This window comes from Podarcis gaigeae, assembly GCF_964106915.1.
Source record: "Podarcis gaigeae genome assembly, chromosome: Z".
Lineage (NCBI taxonomy): Eukaryota > Metazoa > Chordata > Lepidosauria > Squamata > Lacertidae > Podarcis > Podarcis gaigeae.
The window spans coordinates 2,963,018-2,982,353 of NC_139691.1; the positions used below are offsets into that span (position 1 = coordinate 2,963,018).

The window sequence follows — 19,336 nt, forward strand, 5'->3', positions numbered from 1 at the left end:
CAGTAAAGCGAAATGAGCGCTGCAACCCCAGAGTCGGTCACGACTGGACCTAATGGTCAGGGGTCCCTTTACCTTTACCTTTATTATGGCAGTAGCATGTCTGCCCATTGTGCTTCTGGACCTTGAACATAGCAGTGGGTAACAGAACTGACCTCTCACCTACAGGGTCCTAAGAGTCAAGGTGTCAAAGGTGTGCACATGACGGATAGTTAAGTATTTATAGTCAAGTTGACGTCTGAAGGACAGTGGACCGGCTCCCTGCTGAAAATGTTTGCTGACCCCTGCCCTATGGCCTGTGCACATACACCTGCATGGAAATATCATCCCTTTTCAATCCCCTCCTGGTGCAGGAGAGGGTGGGGAAGTACCCAGCCCTTCACTTGCCTGGCCTGCTTCCTCCTCCTCCTCCTCTTCCAACCCATTCTGCGCTCCACCCTCCAGCTTTGGGAGGAAATTACAGTGGTTTATCAATTTATATTGGTCTGGTGATTAACTCTGGCAATATTTATTTTTTGTCATACGTGCTGATTAATCTTACTTGTACACTTATGCACTAATGTTTCTCTTATCTTGTGCTTCCCCACCCCTCTTAGATAATGAAATATTTTGAAAATGAGAAAGGGAAAGGGAAAAGAGGGTGCCTTCTATAGGTCCACAGCATATCCCCATTTGTAAGCTGCTGAGCTCCTGTCCCAATGTGGCACGTGTTCTACTCAGTAACGAAGTGGCCATCTGCTTAGCTACTATGCTCACTGCCACAGCAGGAAACCCCAGTTCTTCTTCCTTCCCTCTTATTTACAGTGTCAACTCCCACTGGACGCAGCTACTAGATGTCAAACACCTTTAGAAAATCCAGGAGGACTTCGCAAAAATCGAAAGGGTACGTGAGCTTCTGGGATGGGGTGTGTGTGCAGGGGAACATTATATTTTAAGCAAGTATAAAATCTATAAGTGTAAGTACCTCTCCTAAAATTAGTTCATAGTTACTTATTTGTTGCTCTTTCACGGATAACAGGTCTTGTCATGCATTTTTGCGGAGAATGTAGGTTGTTAACAGATAGCTGTATGTGATTGTAGATTATAGCTTTCCTCGTTTGTGGTGTGTAGATAACAGCCCCCCGCCCTTACTTAGCTCCTGTAATTGCCATGCAGAAGTACACGGCCCCTGTCCACAAAAGTCCATCTATTTAGAAATTATGGGTTAAAGCCCAATCTTTGTCTGTCCACACCTCAATATTAAATTGCGGGCAGCAAATTTGAGCCTGTGGTGTAGTGGTAAAGCATGTTATGCAAAAGATTCAGTTCCCAGAATCTCTGAAGAATATTATGACATTCTGAAGATCCAATCCCAGTGTTGACAGTACTGAGCAAAATGAACCAAAGGTCTGATTTGGCACAAGACAACTTCCTAAGTCCTTAAGGAGTGTGTTCATCTGAAAAACAGATCGTGGTGCTCATATTCTCCACAGGAACTAGAGGCACTAGAGAATTCATCGCTTTTCCCGTTTGCAACTTCGAAAAACTATTCAGACCTGAACTTATAGATTCAAATGACAAGGAGATTCTGACTAAATATGAGGATAAATTTTGGGGCAGTAAGAGCTGTTTTGACGGTCTCCCTCAGAAGATGGCCATCTGTCCTGGATGCTTTAGCTGAGATTCCTGCATTGCACGGGGTTGGACTAGATGACCCTTGGGATCTTTTCCTGAATATTCTATGAATATTATGTGGCACTTGCAATAGTGCCAGTTCTGTAGACTGAAGCAGTCAAATGGGCATGTTTGGGGGTAACCCTTTTGAGTCCCTTCCAGTTCTACCCCTCTATGATTCTATGATCCCACCACATTTGAGAATTTGTCCACTTTGCTGGCCGCACCTTTCCACAAGCCATGTGATAACATCCAAGCACACACACACACATGAACACAAATGAACCCAGCAGTCCAAATCAGCTTCACTAGCTGAGAACTCTGTATGTTACAAGAGTGGCGCGCGGGGGGGGGGGGGATCTCCCTTTGCCCAATTCTCTCCACGTCGGAGAGTGCCCGGTCCAAAAAGATGCCAACCCAGAAGATGCCAGAGACAGGACGCTGATGATGATTGACAGGAGAGTGATGTGCCGAGCCAAAAAGGCCCTTTCAAAAGGCTCGGGAAGAAGGGAGCACAGAAAGTCAGGCGGGCCCTCAGGACCTTGGCCAAAGCTGTGCAGCAGAGGCAAGAACAACACACCCCACCCTGAGGCACTGGGAGAGATCCCGCCGGCTGATCAGCACCACAGTGCCTCCCAGGCTAAGGGCCGTTTCCCGAGACCTGTGGCTGTAAGAAAGCGGCAGCGGGGCGTTTCAGCAAGGTTTGTCAGTGCTTCTACTTCCTCTGTTCGGGCTCCAAAGATGGACAGGCTGAAGATACCAGGCGTGCCCCTGTGGCATTTATGAGGTTTTTTGTTTCCTCTTCATACAGCGAGTGTCCCCGCCCCCCGCACTGCTTTCCAGACCCCCCAAACACACGCGCGCACGTGTCTCCAGGGCATAGAACTTGTTCTTTAGATCTTCCGCTCTCTTTCTTTCTTTCTTTCTTTCTTTCTCCCGTCTTGTGGTGGTCTGCCCCAAAGCAGTTGATCTGCAGGAAATGGTATTAGGAAAAAAGGGGTGACGTGTGTTTTGGGGGAGGTGGGTGGGGAAAGCGTAGCTGTTGTTCTCTGTCTTTCTGGCAGCGATAAGCAGTTTTGCAAAGGGCTTTTACGCAGAGCAAAGATGATGTTGCAAAAAAAGGAAAGCGCGCGCGCGGGGCGGGCAGGAATCCAGTAAAACGCAGAAGTGTATGCTCAGAAATGCTTTTAGCGGAGGAGATTTTAACTGCCTGAGAAGACTTAGAAAGCGGCTGGGGGTGTGCGGAATTAATGCAATCGTTCTAATGCAGTATTTGCATATGAGGCCTTGAGGAAGAAGTGCTAGATTCGAAGCCCATATATTCTCAAAACTTGCTTCCCTCACAGCCTTGCCCCCCCCCCCCCCGCGCCGCCTGCAGTATGGAATTGACAACCCTAGCCTGCATATATTTTTTTAAAAGATATAAATAAAATCAACGTTGACACATCAGAATTCAATTTTTGAGGCTTGGGCTTTCCCTGTTAGTGCAATAATGGAAATGTTGAAAGGGGATTTTGACGTTTGCTCTTTGTATGTGGGGGCAGAGGGAGAATGTTGAAACATTCAGCGAGACTGACACCTGTATAGAGAAGCTTTGAAACTCATATGTTGAATTTCTCATCTCTTAAAGACTGTAGCATGCTGCCGTTGTTGGCTAAGAGTGAGCCTCACTGAACATAACGTCGAGCGTGATGCAGGCGAACCTTGCATAGGCTTGTGTAATTTTCTGTGGAAAAATACTTGTTGCTAATTACTTCTTGTTTTCCAAGGCTGCATGAACACCAAGACCACTTTAAATAGCCATGGCTTTCCCCAAAGAATTATGGAAGCTGTAGCACATTGAGGGCGCCCAGGGTGGGTAGGATGCCCCCCCCCATTCCTCTCAGAGAACTACAGTTCCCAGAGTTCCCTGGGGAAAGCGACTGGCTGCTAATCAGTCCTGGAAGCCTCAGAACCATGAGGGGAACAGGAGTCTCCTGACAACTCTGAGAACCCTTAACTAATTATAGCTCCCAGAATTCTTTAGGAGAAGCTATGACCTTTTAAAGTAGCATCATAGTGATTTGCATTTATGGTGCAAATGGGGCCTGCGTTGGGTGCCTGCTGAGTCCCACCCATCAGAGGACTTGGATTGCTGTGCGACATCTGGGCAGATCGATTACCAGTTCTGCCATTGGGCAGCACGAGAAAACCACTCTGGGCAGCAGGTACTTGTGGAGGGGGATATGCGGGGGGCGGGTGTAGAGAAGTGGTGGAGAATTATTGGGGAATAGAACTGTCTGTCACACAACTAGCCCTGCAGACCTCAAGAGACTGTAGCCCACAATGCATTTGGTTGGTTGGTTGGTTGGTTGGTTTATTGCAGTGCTGTGTTTTACTTCAGCTGGTTGTGGTTGTTTAAATATATATATATATATATATATATATATATATATATATATATATTCTGTTGTCTTTTCAATGCCATTTGTTTTGCTATTCACTATTTTAATAACTTACCGCAATAATAATGCCAACCTGCAAGCACAGTAAACAACACTGTCAGAGGCAAGGTGGCTCCAAGGATTGGGACCCCTTTTGCAGCCTGAGGACTGCATCATCTCTTGCGCAACATCCCGAGGGCAGGACGCCTGGGTGGGGCCAGAGGCAAAAGTGGGAGGGGCAGTTACGCTCGCCCACCCCTCTCTGTCCACCAGCCAGGCTAGAAGGAAGCTAGGGCAGGGGCCCTCCAGGGGTGTGTGGTGTGCCACCCTGGGGTTGCAGGGGAGGAGGATGACAAGTAAGGTGGGAAGATTCAAGGACAAATCAAATGTTTAAACATTTAAATGTGGCATAGTATTGTATAGTATTGTATAGTATCAACATACATTTTATATATATGTGGTACTCAGGATATCACTCAAGAAATCACTCAAGGTATCTCTCAAGTAATTAAGGAACAAAAGAAGAAAAGGCACACTAGCCTGGGAACTTCCTCTCTGCCCAGAACATTGGAGGCTAGACACCACACCCCCTCTACAGTATTTATAGGAACTCAAACATTGAGATCCCGCTCTGTTCCAGTAACAAGAAGCCGAAAGCACCAGCCTGAAGATGACGAGTGAGACCTCGTCGAAACGTCGCCTAGACACCCCAACTTTTACACGGGAAGACACCCGAGGACACCAAAACCTGCATTCCTGTACCCGTGAAAATCTACGAAAGCATATATATATATATATACACACACACACACACACAACCAGCAACAGTATCCACATTTGTTAGTCTTCTGCAGATCTCCACGACATATTGTAGCAAACATAGGTTTCCTGACAAATATGAAAGATCTGAAAAAGAGAAGTTTCTTTGTATTGATGAGGAGATAATAATAATAATAATAATAATAATAATAATAATAATAATAATAATAATAATAATAATAATTTATTTATACCCGGCCCATCTGGTTGAGTTTCCCCATTCGAGTGTTAAAAACAATACAGCATTAAATATTAAGAACTTCCCTAAACAGGGCTGCCTTCACATGTCTTTTAAAAATAGGAGAGCTGCTTATTTCCTTGACATCTGATGGAAGGGCGTTCCACAGGGCGGGCGCCACTACCGAGAAGGCCCTCTGTCTGGTTCCCTGTAACCTCACTTCTCTCAAAGAGGGAACCGCCATAAGGCCCTTGGCGCTGGATCTCAGTGTCCGGGCGGAACGATGGGGGTGGAGACGCTCCTTCAGATATACAGGTCTGAGGTTGTTTAGGGCTTTAAAGGTCAGCACCAACACTTTGAATTGTGCTCGGAAACGTACTGGGAGCCAATGCAGATCTCTCATATGGTCTCAGCGGCCGCTCCCAGTCCCCAGTCTAGCTGCCGCATTCTGGATTAATTGCAGTTTCCAGGTCACCTTCAAAGGTAGCCCCACGTAGAGCACATGGCAGTAGTCCAAGAGGGAGATAACCAGAGCATGCACCACTCTGGCAAGGCAGTCCACGGGCAGGTAGGGTCTCAGCCTGCGTAGACCTAATACAAATGAGATTAGCTGGGGAAAGCAAGCTCAACACCTCTCATTGAGTTTGTACACATAAGAGGCTGGTTTATAATTCTATTTCAGGAAGGATTTGTGTTCTTATGTAGCTGCATTGTTTTATACTTCCTGGGTGTCCCATATTGCAAAGTATCCGTGTTCTGTGTTATAAATCAAGCACTGCTAGGAGTTGTTTCTTTTTGTTCCCCAACGTATTTCTTATCAGTAAAAATAAAGCAAGCAAATTTTTATTCTGAAAGTGTGGCCCAGAGAAAAAGGTTTGAGAACTGCTGGGCTAGATAGACATTTGCGGTGCAAACCAGGTCTAGTGAAGGGTGTGGGCCAGATAGAGATGTCTAGAGCACAGCGTTTGGCCCCAAGCCTGAATCTCCCCACCCCTACTTCAGCAAATGGAAGTATTGTCCAAATTTATTTATTTTCATTAATGACATTTTATAGCCCACCTTCCCCCCCCCCAAGAAGCTCAAGGTGGTGTACATACGTCTCCTCCCCCATTTCATTCTCACGACAACCCTGTGAGGTAGGTTAGGCTGAGAGATGGTGACTGGCCCAAGAGGCCATACTTGAGCTTCACAGCCAAGTGGCTCTCTCCCAGGTCCTAGGCCAGCGGTCTAACCTCTAAACCACTGCTGGCTCCTCACATGAGGAGAACAGAAATGAGCAGGAACTTTGGCAAAAAGAAATGCAAACAGAAAATAAGGTATGTGGGGAAAGAATTTGAGGAGCACACTACCCAAAACAGGAGTGGTGCATCAGTTTTACTGCTCACACATTTGCAGAATTAAGGAGGGTCTGGTTTCAGGTGTGATGGGGATGGGTGTTGAGATTCCTGCATTGCAGGAGGTTGAACTAGGTGGCCCTTTCAACTCCATAAAGACCCAACAACTGAGGGGGGGGGGGGATGATCAATCCCTCTTGTCAAGAAACTCTGGGAATTGTAGCTCTGTGAGGGAAGTAGGGGTCTACTAACAGCACCCAGAACCCTTAGCAAACACCCAGAATTATTTGCACTTCTCCAAATTTTGTGAATGAAGCTCTCAACCCAAAATATGTGTCCCTAAAAGGCATATATATTCAGGGCCATCATCCATTAAAAGGTGTGCATTAGTGGCGGGGGGGGGGGGGGATATTAAAATGCATTAGATTAGGGCGAACTGCTTGCAGAAATGTGTGTATGAGGAGAAACCCTCACTAAAATAACAAGTTGTTTTCATGACAAATAAATAAAAACAAAAATAAACTGATTAGGAAAAGTGGCAAATTGAAGACTAGGGAAATAAGAAACTGAGATACATTCATCCTTCTGAAGACGCTGCTGCATTTTTCTAAAATAGTCCACAAAAACAATACACCACAATAAATTTGTTGGTCTTTAAAGTGGTGCAGGACCCTTTGTTGCTTTTGCTGGATGGTGGCTGTTGGGAGATGTAGTCTGGAGGAGTCCAGGTTGCCAAAGACTTCGTTAGGCTCACCCTCTAATCCCAAATGCTTTTGTGCAGGAGTGGGAGGGTGATCTAGCTGTGCCTGTATCATGAAGAGAAGTGGGCACTCTCTATATGATCAGAAACACTCTTTTTCTCATTTGATCCTTGTCCATTTCAAGTGCCAGGGTTTGATGGATTTCACCAAAGAAGGGGACAGGGTTTGATCCTGCTAATCAGTAAACAGAAAAATAACCCAGCCCTGAAAGAACACCCAGGCAAAAGTCCAACTGCTGGTAGAAGGGAATAAGATACAAAGTCTAGAAAAAAGCACATTCTGAACATGGGGAAAATGGCTTCGTGAGGTTCCAGTGATCCTCTTCAAAATACATTTGTTTTCTTTGGAAAAGACAACATCATGCATTCTTTCTACTCGACCTTTTGGTTGTTTAAGTGCGTTCCAAGTTTTATAGGGTTTTCTGAAGGGAAAAGAATAACTGCTGAAGTGGGAGAGAGAGTCGAGACAAAGGAGTAAGCTCTAACCATTTCTGGCTGCGATCCTGTGTTTTGTTCTACATTAAGTTTCCTGCTTGGCAGGGGGTTGGACTCGATGGTCTCTTGTGGTCTCTTCCAACTCTATGATTCTATGATTGTATGATTCTATGATTCTAAGCCAGCCTGAACAAAGGAGCTACCCAAACCATTGCTGCACTTTGTGGGTGTGATTATGATCTGAGAGGAGTGCCCTGGGAGACTTTGTCCCTGCTGAATCTGTAGAATGGCATGATCTTAGGGAATCTGGAAGGAATCTCTAAGGCCATCTAGATCAATCCCCTGATCACAACCAGATTCCTGACAGGCGGCAATTCAGCCTCTGCTTAAAACTCTCCATTCCAGTGCAATGCTGGGTTCTTGTAACATCAGAGGGCCAAAGCAGCCTTCCCTCAACCTGGTGGGTGTTTCCCTCAACCTGGCTGGGGCTGATGGGAGTTGTAGTCAAAACTATTTAAAGGGCACCATGTTGGGGAAAAGGTGGGCCGAAGGGTGAGATTAGAGCTCCCAAACCCAAACAGGAAAGAATGCTTCTTCATGCAGAAAGGAGTTGTGTGATGTCCACCAACTTGCAAGGCTTTAAAAGAGGATGAAATAAGTTCATGGAGGAGGATAAGTCAATAAATGGACATTAGACAGGATATCTATGCTCTGCCTCCACAGTCAGAGGCAGCAATGCTTCTGAACAGCAGCTTCTGGAAGCCACAGTGGCAGGGGAAAGTGTTGCTCTTGTGCTCAGGTCCAGCACAGCACCTGTGTTGCACACAGTTCAATCCCCACTTGGCTTAGCCAGCCAGTCAAACCCATTTCCCAGGGTGTGGCTGCTGTTGCATGCTGGCAGCTTCTTGGAGTCACAGATGAGAGCAGAGTCCGTTAGGTATCATAACCGCCATCATTTATCTGATGAAAATAGGGACGTCCTAAGGAAAAGCAAGACATTTCAGGATCAAATCAGAAATTTGCGGTGACTTCTGTTAATCTGAGACTGTCCCTGGAAAACAAGGACACTTGGGAGGATCTAAGATAGAACCTGCTCTTTGCTCTTTGTTCTGTTCTTAATGATTTTATTGCTAGCTGCCTCTAGAGGCCCTGGTCTTAAAAGGCTGCCTGCCTCTTAAGAATCACCCACTATTGCTATTCCCCCCCCCCCCATCCTGAAGGTTGAGCTCTGGTCACAGCCCTCCCCTGGAACAAGACTCCGCTTAGGAGTCTGCAGGCCTCGCCCATCTGAAAAAGGCCAGAAGGCTGGACAATTTGAAAACAGGGAAACCGAACGGATTGCATTTCTCTTCCAAAATGCTCGCACATTCTGTTTCTTTTCCTTCCTACAAAAATAGCATTGCCAAAGCCACACTATTCAAAACAGTACTTTTGGTCAGGAAGGAAAAGGCCCCGCCTTCAAACTATGTTCCCCCCCCCCAACCATTGCAATTGCACCAATTAGAATGTGATTCACCAGCTTTTTGCAAGCAAAACAAGGAAACGTGGCAAGCAGCAGCACAGAGAGAGAGAGAGAGAGAGAGAGAGAGAGAGAGAGAACATAAGACGCACTTTGCCTGCAACTTGCCCTTCCACAACTACCCATGTTTTGACATCGAAAACTTCACTCTCTCTCCCCTATCCCCTGGGTTTCTGTCAAAATAGCTCAGGATGTGAGATCTAGAACAATCCCTCTTGGAAATAACAAAACAGGGCTTAATTTTGACAGAAAGTGCTGGGACAGTTTCCTTTTATGAAAGTCCTGCCTAGTTCAGCAGAATATAGACTGGGCAGGTTACAACTCCACACCCATCCCTACACAGGCTGTTCTCCAACTCTGAGAAGTCAGGTCCAGCCAAACGGTATGTATACACTCCGGCTACTAAAATGATTTCGGTTCATCAGTGGTGGTGGTGGTGGGAATTATTTTATTTTAAAAGTTTTGGATTTGATTGTGATCCTGCAAATAGCTTCCTCCCAGTTTTGCTCCAAAGAAACTGAAATGTCATTTTGCCTTTTAGCCCACAGACCATCTGCTCAGGGTGAAATCCACATGTATTTCCTCTCAGAACTTGCTGTGCTTGATCTTTTCCATCATTCCTCCCCACCCAGGCTTCTCAGGCACAAAAGAGAAGTTGGTTCTATTTCTCTCTTCTCTTTGTTTTCAAGTGTGTCTGAATGTTTCCCAGCGGTGTGCAGTAAGTTAACAGTGAGCCTCTGGCAAGGCAGCGGTTCCTGGGGGAAGTGAATTTGAGGACATGGGTGTGTTTTCTCAGGAACGATGTAGGGCGAAATGGAACAACAGGGTTAGGTGAGGCAAACCAGTAGATTTAAGGTGGCGCAGAACAGGGACTTAACAGAACTCTTTACCAGGGAAATGGATTTGCGACATCCAAATAAACACAGCTACAGTCCTAGACACGCTTGCTTGTGAGGGTGCGCACCACTGAGCTCAGCATGACTTCTGAGCATACATGGGTAGTGCTTGAGAGGTGCATGTTCATTTCTCAGTTTTTAACATTTATTTATTATAATCTTTTAAAAAGCCATCTCCTTTCACCAGCTAATGACCTCCAAGAGGTGCAAAATGGCTCTTATCAGCACATGATTGCAGACAGAAAAGGGTAAACGGCAGCTGATATGTCAGGTGTGAGCTTCTGCACTCCACAGACCTGTGAAGCCACAGACCTGGTGCAGAACTTTATTCTCAGGGAGCAAGGGTCCCTTTGAGAAAAACTGTATGCTGTTTGTCCCTGGACTACCCTCTCTGAAAAAGGGGCTCAGAGAGCCCTCTGAGAATCAGCAGTCTGCCTCCCACTTTCCTTCCAAAGGAGCTCTCAGCCAGTCCCCTGCAGCTTCACAGCAACCCTGCAAGGGAAGCTAACTTGAGCGTTAGGGACTGCCCTACCCCCAGTGAGATTTGTGGACCAACTAGGGATCTGAACTTGCGTTTCTCCAATGTGAGCCACCAGCTTCCCTGTGAGAAAAGTGCTTCGGGTTTTCTTGATATGGGGCCAAATATTCAGACGCAATAAGCCACAGACATTGGGACACACTTTCTAAAGCAGGGGTCAGCAAACGTTTTCAGCAGGGGGGTGGCCCGCTGTCTCTCAGACATTGTGGGGGCCCAGACTATATTTTGGGGGGGGGATGAATGAATTCCTATGCCCCACAAATAACCCAGAGATGCATTTGAAATAAAAGGACACATTCTACTTGTGTAAAAACATGCTGATTCCAGGACCGTCCACAGGCCAGATTTAGAAGGCGATTGGGCCGGATCCAGCCCCCGGGCCTTAGTTTGCCTACCCATGATCTAAAGCTATCCAGAGGCATTGGTATTGGTATAGAAAGCCCTTAACAACTTGGGGCTAGTTTACATGTGAGATCACCTTACACCATATGGGCCCACTCAAACGCTTTGATCTGCAGAACTGGCACCATTGCAGGTGCCACATAATATTTGTTCCACCTTTGTAAGAACTCAATATTTCAGTGTGGAACCACCCACCCTTTGGAACTTAGCTATGCTATTTTTGGTGCCTGTTAAAAACATGTTGTTTAGGGAAGCCTACCTAGTGTTCAGAAAGTCGATGCACGTCTTAAGCTGCTTTAGCTTGTTGTTAATTTTAACTTTTTGAATGTCTTAAATTATTGTCGTTAATTTTTCTTATTGATAATATTATTGCTTTATTGTTAAACAGCTTTGCGGGTTCGGGGCTTTTTTTTTACGATTAAGCAGTGTATAAAGGTAAAGGTAAAGGTACCCCTGCCCGTACGGGCCAGTCTTGACAGACTCTGGGGTTGTGCGCCCATCTCACTCAAGAGGCCAGGGGCCAGCGCTGTCCGGAGACACTTCCGGGTCACGTGGCCAGCGTGACATCGCTGCTCTGGCGAGCCAGAGCTGCACACGGAAATGCCGTTTACCTTCCCGCTGGTAAGCGGTCCCTATTTATCTACTTGCACCCGGAGGTGCTTTCGAACTGCTAGGTTGGCAGGCGCTGGGACCGAGCAGCGGGAGCGCACCCCGCCGCAGGGATTCAAACCGCCGACCTTTCGATCGGCAAGTCCTAGGCGCTGAGGCTTTAACCCACAGCGCCACCTGCGTCCCACAAGCAGTGTATAAATTCTATGAAATAAATAAATGAACAGTACCCCTGAAGATACTAACTACACCCACCAACCCACATATTTTAAACAGCAAACGTGGAATCAATCTGGTTTCTCCCTGTGGTATTTTATCAGAGTTTATTTTTTTAAAAAAAATATTAACAATTTCAACATAACAAATTATCAAAACAAATCATCTTCATTATTTCCCCATACCCTTTTCCCCCCTCCCACCTCCCCAACAACCCCCCCCCCGAGACTTTAATCAGCTCCTCTCTCTGATCTCTCAACTCATATTATTCTCTGCATATTGTAAAATTGTATACATCCTTATCTGTCTACTATATTAACCCTCAATAAATTTGTGTATGTTTATTCAAAACCTGCCAAGGAGTCCAGTTCATTTTGTTGTCTTTTTAAATAATTTGTAAAAAGTTCCCATTCTTCTTTGAATTCACAATTGTCCTTATCTTGCAGTTTGTATGTCAGTTTCGCCAGTTCTACATAGTTCATCAATTTCTCTTGCCACTGTTCTTTTGTCGGGGTTTCCTCATTCTTCCATCCTTGTGCTATCAAGACTCTTGCCCCTGTTGTAGCGTACATAAATAAGTTCTTTATTTCCTTGGCAGGTCTTGCCCTACAATCCCTGACAAAAATGCTTCTGGTTTTTTTACGAATGTCATTTTAAACATTTTCTTCAACTCATTATATATAATTTCCCCTTTAAAAAAAAAATTCTCTGCATTCCCACCACATATGGTAAAAGGTTCCTTCCTTTTCTTTACATTTCCAACATATGTTTGACCTGGTTTTATTCCTTTTTGTTCTATCTATACTGGTGTTATATACCGTCTATACATCATTTTTGTGTAGTTTTCTTTCAAAAGAGAACAATCTGTAAATTTTAAATCTGTTTTCCACAATTGTCCCCAATCTCCAAATTGTATGTTATGTCCTATATCTTTTGTCCATTTGATCATGACCAATTTCACCTCTTCATCTTTTGTTTTCCATTCTAGCAGAATACTATATGTGCCTTTCAGCAATTTCACTTTCCTTTCTATGACTTATTTTTTGAAATCTAGAAGTGGTGTAACTAAATCCTTTCTTATGGTCTTCTTTATACGTCTCATGTAATTGCCTATAATGTAACCAACTGTAAAATTTGTCTTTTGTTTCATCGTACTCTTTTAGTTTCCATTTTCCTTCTGGATCTTTTAGTAAATCACTGTACGTAAGCGACTCCCCTTTCTTGCCAAGTGGCTTGGGCAACAAGGCTTCAATTGGTGAGAGCCACCAAGGTGTCTTTTGTTCTGTTAAGTCTCTCCCAAACCCTCATTAATGGTTTCCTAATTATATGATTATAGAATCCTTTATGTTTTATCAAAGTTTTTTTTTATTAAATAAATTTTTATTAAGATTTTTTTTATAAGGTTACAGAGAAAAAGAAAAAACAAATAAAGAAGAAATATAAGTAGAAAACAGACAATACAATAAAAAACAATACATAAAAGAAAACAGTACATAAAAACCCTTTGCTTACTTTCATTCACTTACTTCCTTGACCTCCTCGCACCTCCCATTTTTGTATTCTAGTTCAGTTAGATATTTCAGCAAATCCTTTCCAGCTTTATTTTTATATTAATCATAATCTTAATATACTGTAATTTAATTTCTCTTCTTTCATCAATTTATTTTTGCTTAATCCTTTATATCTTTTCTGCTAAAACCACATAGTTTTATTCCAACATCTTTCTAACATTCCTTAATTTTACAATATTTCTGTAAATAAACTTTAAATTTCTTTCACTCTTCTTCCACCGACTCTTCTCCTTGGTCTCGGATTCTGCCAGTCATCTCAGCCAGTTCCATGTAGTCCATCACCTTCATCTGCCATTCTTCCCGGGTGGGTAGATCTTGTGTTTTCCAATACTTTGCGATAAGTATTCTTGCTGCTGTTGTGGCATACATAAAGAAAGTTCTATCCTCTTTTAGCACCAATTGGCCGACCATGCCCAAGAGAAAGGCCTCTATTTTCTTCTGGAAGGTATATTTAAATACCTTTTTCATTTCATTATAGATCATCTCCCAAAAGGTCTTAATCTTTGGGCATGTCCACCAAAGGTGAAAAAAGGTACCTTCAGTCTCTTTACATTCCCAACATTTATTATCGGGCAGGTGATAAATTTTTGCAAGCTTGACTGGAGTCATGTACCACCTGTAAATCATTTCCATTATATTCTCTCTTAAGGCACTGCATGCCGCAAACTTAATACCTGTGGTCCATAACTGTTCCCAGTCAGCCATCATAATGTTATGTCCAACATCCTGTGCCCATATATTTTATCGAAGTTTCAAGTTAAACAGCCATGTGCCCATTGGCTTTTCCCAGTGCCGAGATAAAACATGCCAGCTGAGCTTTGAAAGGCACAGAGTGACGTTCTGCACCATTGTGTGCTCTTCAAGGACAGCGTGCAGAAGAGTGCAAATGTTTTCCTCTTCCTTTTAACAACCAATGCATTCTTAATGACACACCTTCCCAGTCATTTGTTGCTGTCCTCTGCTCTCTCATGTATGCACATGGCACATAACCATCAAACACTGAAAAAACCCCACATTTTCCTGGAAACCCTGAATCTATTTACTTATTGCAATGCTTACACCTGGCCTCTGTGACTTGTTGCAAGGATGATTGGGGAGCAGGGAGGGAAGAAGACAATTGTTACTAGCCTTTAGCTGCTAATAAATTTACAAAACCAACTTACCTCCTAACCAATTAGTTTGATAGCTCCATTCAAGTTAAGTGTATGAACCATTAAAAGCCTAATGCAGGATATTGCTAAATGCTTAAAAGATTCGAGATTAGGGATAGAAGGACCTGTCAATGTCATTTTCAGTTCCCCATTTTTCCAGACACTGATTCAGTTCTCTAAATTTCTACCACAATTTGCATTAAAAAAAAATTGGGGTGAATTTCTCCTGATAAGCATACAGTGGTACCTCGCAAGACGAATGCCTTGCAAGACGAAAAACGCGCAAGACAAAAGGGTTTTTCGTTTTTTGCGTTGCTTCGCAAGACGATTTTCCCTATGGGCTTGCTTCGCAAGACGAAAACGTCTTGCGAGTTTGCTTCCTTTTTCTTAAAGCCGTTAATACCCAGCGAATCCGCGCTCCGCAAGATGAAAAAATCGCAAGACGACACAACTTGCGGAACGAATTAATTTCGTCTTGCGAGGCACCACTGTATTTTTGTGCTCAGTTGTGCTTACCATACATGTTTTTGCAAACAACATTTCCTAATATAATGCATCCTTGTATGTTAATTTCAACAACACATTTATTTTTATGCAAATTTCCCCCGATATACACAGTTCGATAAAGTTTAGTTGCACATTGCAAAATTCAGGTAAGTACAAATTTTGAAGGTAGGCTGTGCCTTTAGATGGCTTTGCCTTTAGATGATAATTGATTTGAATCTCTCCATCATCCCTACTCAGGATACAGAGTTGCATTCAGCATTAGACCTGCAAACAGCAGACCAATGGAAATTAACGAACCCGAGCTCATCATGGCCATTAATTGCCACAGGACAGGCCTGCTCTGTGTAGGTTGGATGCAATCTGTGTACCCATAACACAACCTTGCATAAAATCTGCAGGCAATAATTTATATGAATGAATGAACATCCAACTTTCGGAACAAAATTAAGATGAGGCTGGGATCTCACAGGCTCTTTGCATACCCTCCAACATTTCTCCAATGAAAATAGGGATGTCCCATTCCATAGTGATAATTTTACTATTTTAGCCCCACACATCTTACTGGGTTGTCCCAACCACTCTGGGCAGCTTCCAACATATATAAAACATAATATAACATTAAACATTTTTTAAAAAACCAACTTCCCTATACAGGGTTGCCTTCAGAGGGTTTGGGGGCCGGATAACTCCATACCCTCCAACGTTTCTCCAATGAAAATAGTGTCATCCTAAGGGATAGCGGGACATTCTGGGATCAAATCAGACACTAGGACAGCTTCTCTAAATCAGGAGAGGACTTGTCTTCACAATATGTATAGCACCTAAGTAAGCATTTTATTTTTAAGGTAAGTTTTTTAAAAGAGCGGGGAAGAGGCAGGAAATCCAGGGCTTGTGTGCAAAAGTTTAAGGCTTAACAATACCCCTGCTTTGTGGGCCAGAGGCCAACACTATCTTAAGACTCACTTTCGCCCACATGAGCCTGACTCATCCTTAAAGCATCTCTCTCTAAGCTTTGAGACATTAACTCAGATCCTTGCCTCATTGCCCTGTGAGTGGGCAGAATGGACCGGGCCTAGATGGGAGACTGCCTAGGAACCACACACAGGCTGCCTTGGGTTTCATGGCAGAAGCAAAGCAGGAAGCTACCCAAATAAGCCCATCAAAATGGAAAGATTAAGCAGAGCAGAATTTGCACAGCTGAGGAGCATCACAGAACTTTCCCTTGTAGTTTATCTAATGAGGAACGTGAGCTCATTTGAAGAGCCTGCTAGATCAGACCAGTGGCCCACTGTTCTCACAGTGTTCTCTGTTCTCACAGTGATCAACCTGAGGAAATCTGTAAGCCTTTCTCCTCCATGAATTTGACTAATCCTCTTTTAAAGCTGTCTAGGTTGGTGACTCTTCCTGCCCGCTGAGTTCCACAGCTTAACTATGAGCTGAATGTACTTTCTTTATTCAATATATTTATATACCACCTTTCTTCTAAGTCCTACAACATTCATTGTATACAGCATTGTTATAATAAAAACTAGTTTAAAAATTACATTTAAAACCAGCAATTAAACTCCACTTTGCCCTAGTGGCAATCACCGTCTGCATCTTCGTTTCCAGATACCTGGCTGGATAGGGTGGTACTAGCCTGCCAGCAGCAGAAGCATAACAAGGAGGGAGCCAGTCTAGCTTCTCATGGGAGAGAATTTCACAGTCTGGGGGCAGCCACAGGAAAGGTTATTGCCAGCTGCCAGAGGGTGGTGGTGGGAGCAGCAGGAGTCTTTTTCCAACAGAAAGTTTTCGCAGGCATAATTTTTGCTGCTATCTCTCACTGCTGTGTTTTTGCTTTTTAAAAATAATAATTTTTATTAAGAATTTCAACATAACAAATTATCAAAACATATCATCTTCATTTCCCCTCCCCCATTTTTCCCCTCCCCATGAAAAACCCTTCCCCCCCTGCCGATTTCCCTCAGCTCCTCTCTCTGATTTTTCAACACATGTTATTCTCTGCATATTGTAAAATTATAAAAACCCTTAAATTATCTGTAGATTATGTTAACAATCAATAAATTTGTGTCCGATTCATTTTGGGGTTTTTTTAAAGTATTTTGTAGAAAGTTCCCATTCTTCTTTAAAGTCACAGTTGCCCATTGTCTCGCAGCTTGTATGTCAATTTCGCCAGTTCCGCATAATCCATCAATTTTTCTTGCCACGGTTCTTTTGTCGGGACTCTCACTGCTGTTTTTATTCCGTGTTAGGTTTGAGGTTCTGCTTCTGTATTATGGTGTATGTGTGTGTCATCCCCCTGCCCTCCAACTTTTATTATTACATTTATATCTCATCTCTAGGGGAGAATGCAAACTTCTCCCCCTCTCCAGTTTACCCTCACAGCAACCCTGCAAGGTAGCTTAGTCTGAGATATTGTAACCGCCCCAAGGTCATTGTAACCTTGGAGAACTCCAGTTATTGGGTGGTACAGAAGTAGGGTGAGGTAGTGATAGTTATTTATAAAAAAAAATATTAATATACAACTACTCATAAAATTACGGACACGGGTGGCGCTGTGGGTTAAACCACAGAGCCTAGGACTTGCCAATCAGAAGGTCGGTGGTTCGAATCCCCGCGATGGGGTGAACTCCCGTTGCTCAGTCCCTGCTCCTGCCAACCTAGCAGTTCGAAAGCACGTCCAAGTGCAAGTAGATAAGTAGGTACCACCCCGGCGGGAAGGTTAACGCCGTTTACATGCGCTGCTCTGGTTCGCCAGAAGTGGCTTAGTCATGCTGGCCACATGACCCAGAAGCTGTACGCCGGCTCCTCAGCCAATAAAGCGAGATGAGCGCCACAAACCCAGAGCCGGTCACGATTGGACCTAATGGTCAGGGGTCCCTTTACCTTTACTCATAATTTAAAAAAAAAATCAGTAGAACATGAAACTCTTTATCTCAGCATTGTGGTATTGAGCCCCACATTAGGCAAAATATTCCTGCATTGCAGAGGGTTAGACTAGATAATTCTCAAGTTTTTCAGCTGCCATTTAAAAAGTTGAGGCAGAAGGTGCCTGTTGAATCTCTAATGGCAGAGCTTCCCACAGGACTTATGTTTATCAAATGAGCCTCACCGACTTGGGGGATGACCAGCGATGCTCCTGCAGATGATCTGGGCCCAGGCATTCCCTGAAACAATAACATTAATAGTCTTACCATTGGCCTGCCTGAATGTTGGGAAGTGTTGCGGTGGAGGCGAGGAATAATTTGCATCTTAACTTGCTAGAGATGGGGGAGAAATGAGAGCCAGTGTGCAGCTCAGCTGCAGTGTGTAGGTGTTTCACACAGATGTTCCCCAGGGGAAAGTATAACTTCTGATTTGCTAGTAAAAGAAGATCACTGTGTCGCGAAATGATGCATGTCAAAAAACAAAGCTATTTTTTTCTTATACGCGACGTCTGCAGCAAGAATACTGGTGGCTAAGTATTGGAAAGGGAATCAGTTACCCACTAGGGGAGAGTGGTTATGTAAGCTTTCAGAATATTTAGAATTAGCCAAATTTACAGATATAATAAGACAAAAACCAAAAAGTGAAGTGAAAAAGGAATGGGAGTGTCTAAATGAATACCTTAAAAGCCAAGGTTCGAGGGCAGAAATCTGGCTGAGTCTGGAATAACCTTGTGAAGTGAAAGGATAAAAAAGAAGGATTTATATCTGGATGCTAAGATAGAGATGATCAGGAAGACAGGAGGACACAATGAGAGGTAAAGGAGGTGCTGTGGGATTGGTGGAAGTCAATGTTTGTTTTTAGTGTTTATATTGTAAGATGTGGATTTTTTTTAATGTTGGTTTTTGTGTTTTGTGTATTGTTATTTTTCGATATTTTTTGGGTTGTTGTTGTGTGGAAAATACTAATAAATTTTATAATAAATCATGTCAAAAAAGTGTGTCACCAACAGGAAAAGTTTGGAAAACTCTGGGTTAGAGTGTTGGAATAGGGCATGGGAGAACAGGATTTGAATCCCCCACTCAGTCTTGAAGCTCACTTCAACCTATGGGTCTGGCCTCAGGAGCCAGTCACAGTCCCTCAGCCTAGCTTACCTCACAGGGTTGTTGTGAGGATAAAATGGGATGGAAGAGAACCATATATGCTACCTGGAGGGAAAGGTGGTAGATATAGTAAGTAACTAAATTCAGTAGCTTTTGAGTTGAAAGTTCAGCCTACCAAATTCACGCTTCCTGAAAGAACACATGAACTGAAATATTGTACTCCTTTGACACTCACTCTCCTCCAGCTTTTATGGTGCGACCAAGTAAGTGTGTTAATAAGTAAGGAGGAAATGAGCATTA

At 43.7% G+C, this 19,336-nt stretch overlaps 1 protein-coding gene across 7 annotated transcripts in view; it reads left to right on the forward strand.

Annotated features, from left to right (window-relative positions):
- Nucleotides 1-734: 734 nt before the first annotated feature.
- The window catches only part of GLT6D1 (glycosyltransferase 6 domain containing 1), a 47,767-nt gene continuing 29,165 nt past the window's right edge, over nt 735-19,336 (forward strand). For 2 of the 7 annotated variants that reach the window (XM_083721864.1, XM_083721861.1), the window contains exon 1: nt 2,498-3,857. The gene's annotated coding sequence lies outside the window, so the exon portion shown is untranslated. Of the gene's footprint in view, nt 881-2,185; nt 2,352-2,497; nt 3,858-9,084; nt 9,505-19,336 lie in introns of those variants that run through there. The other 5 variants (XM_083721863.1, XM_083721862.1, XM_083721865.1 and 2 more) reach the window with 5 other exon arrangements.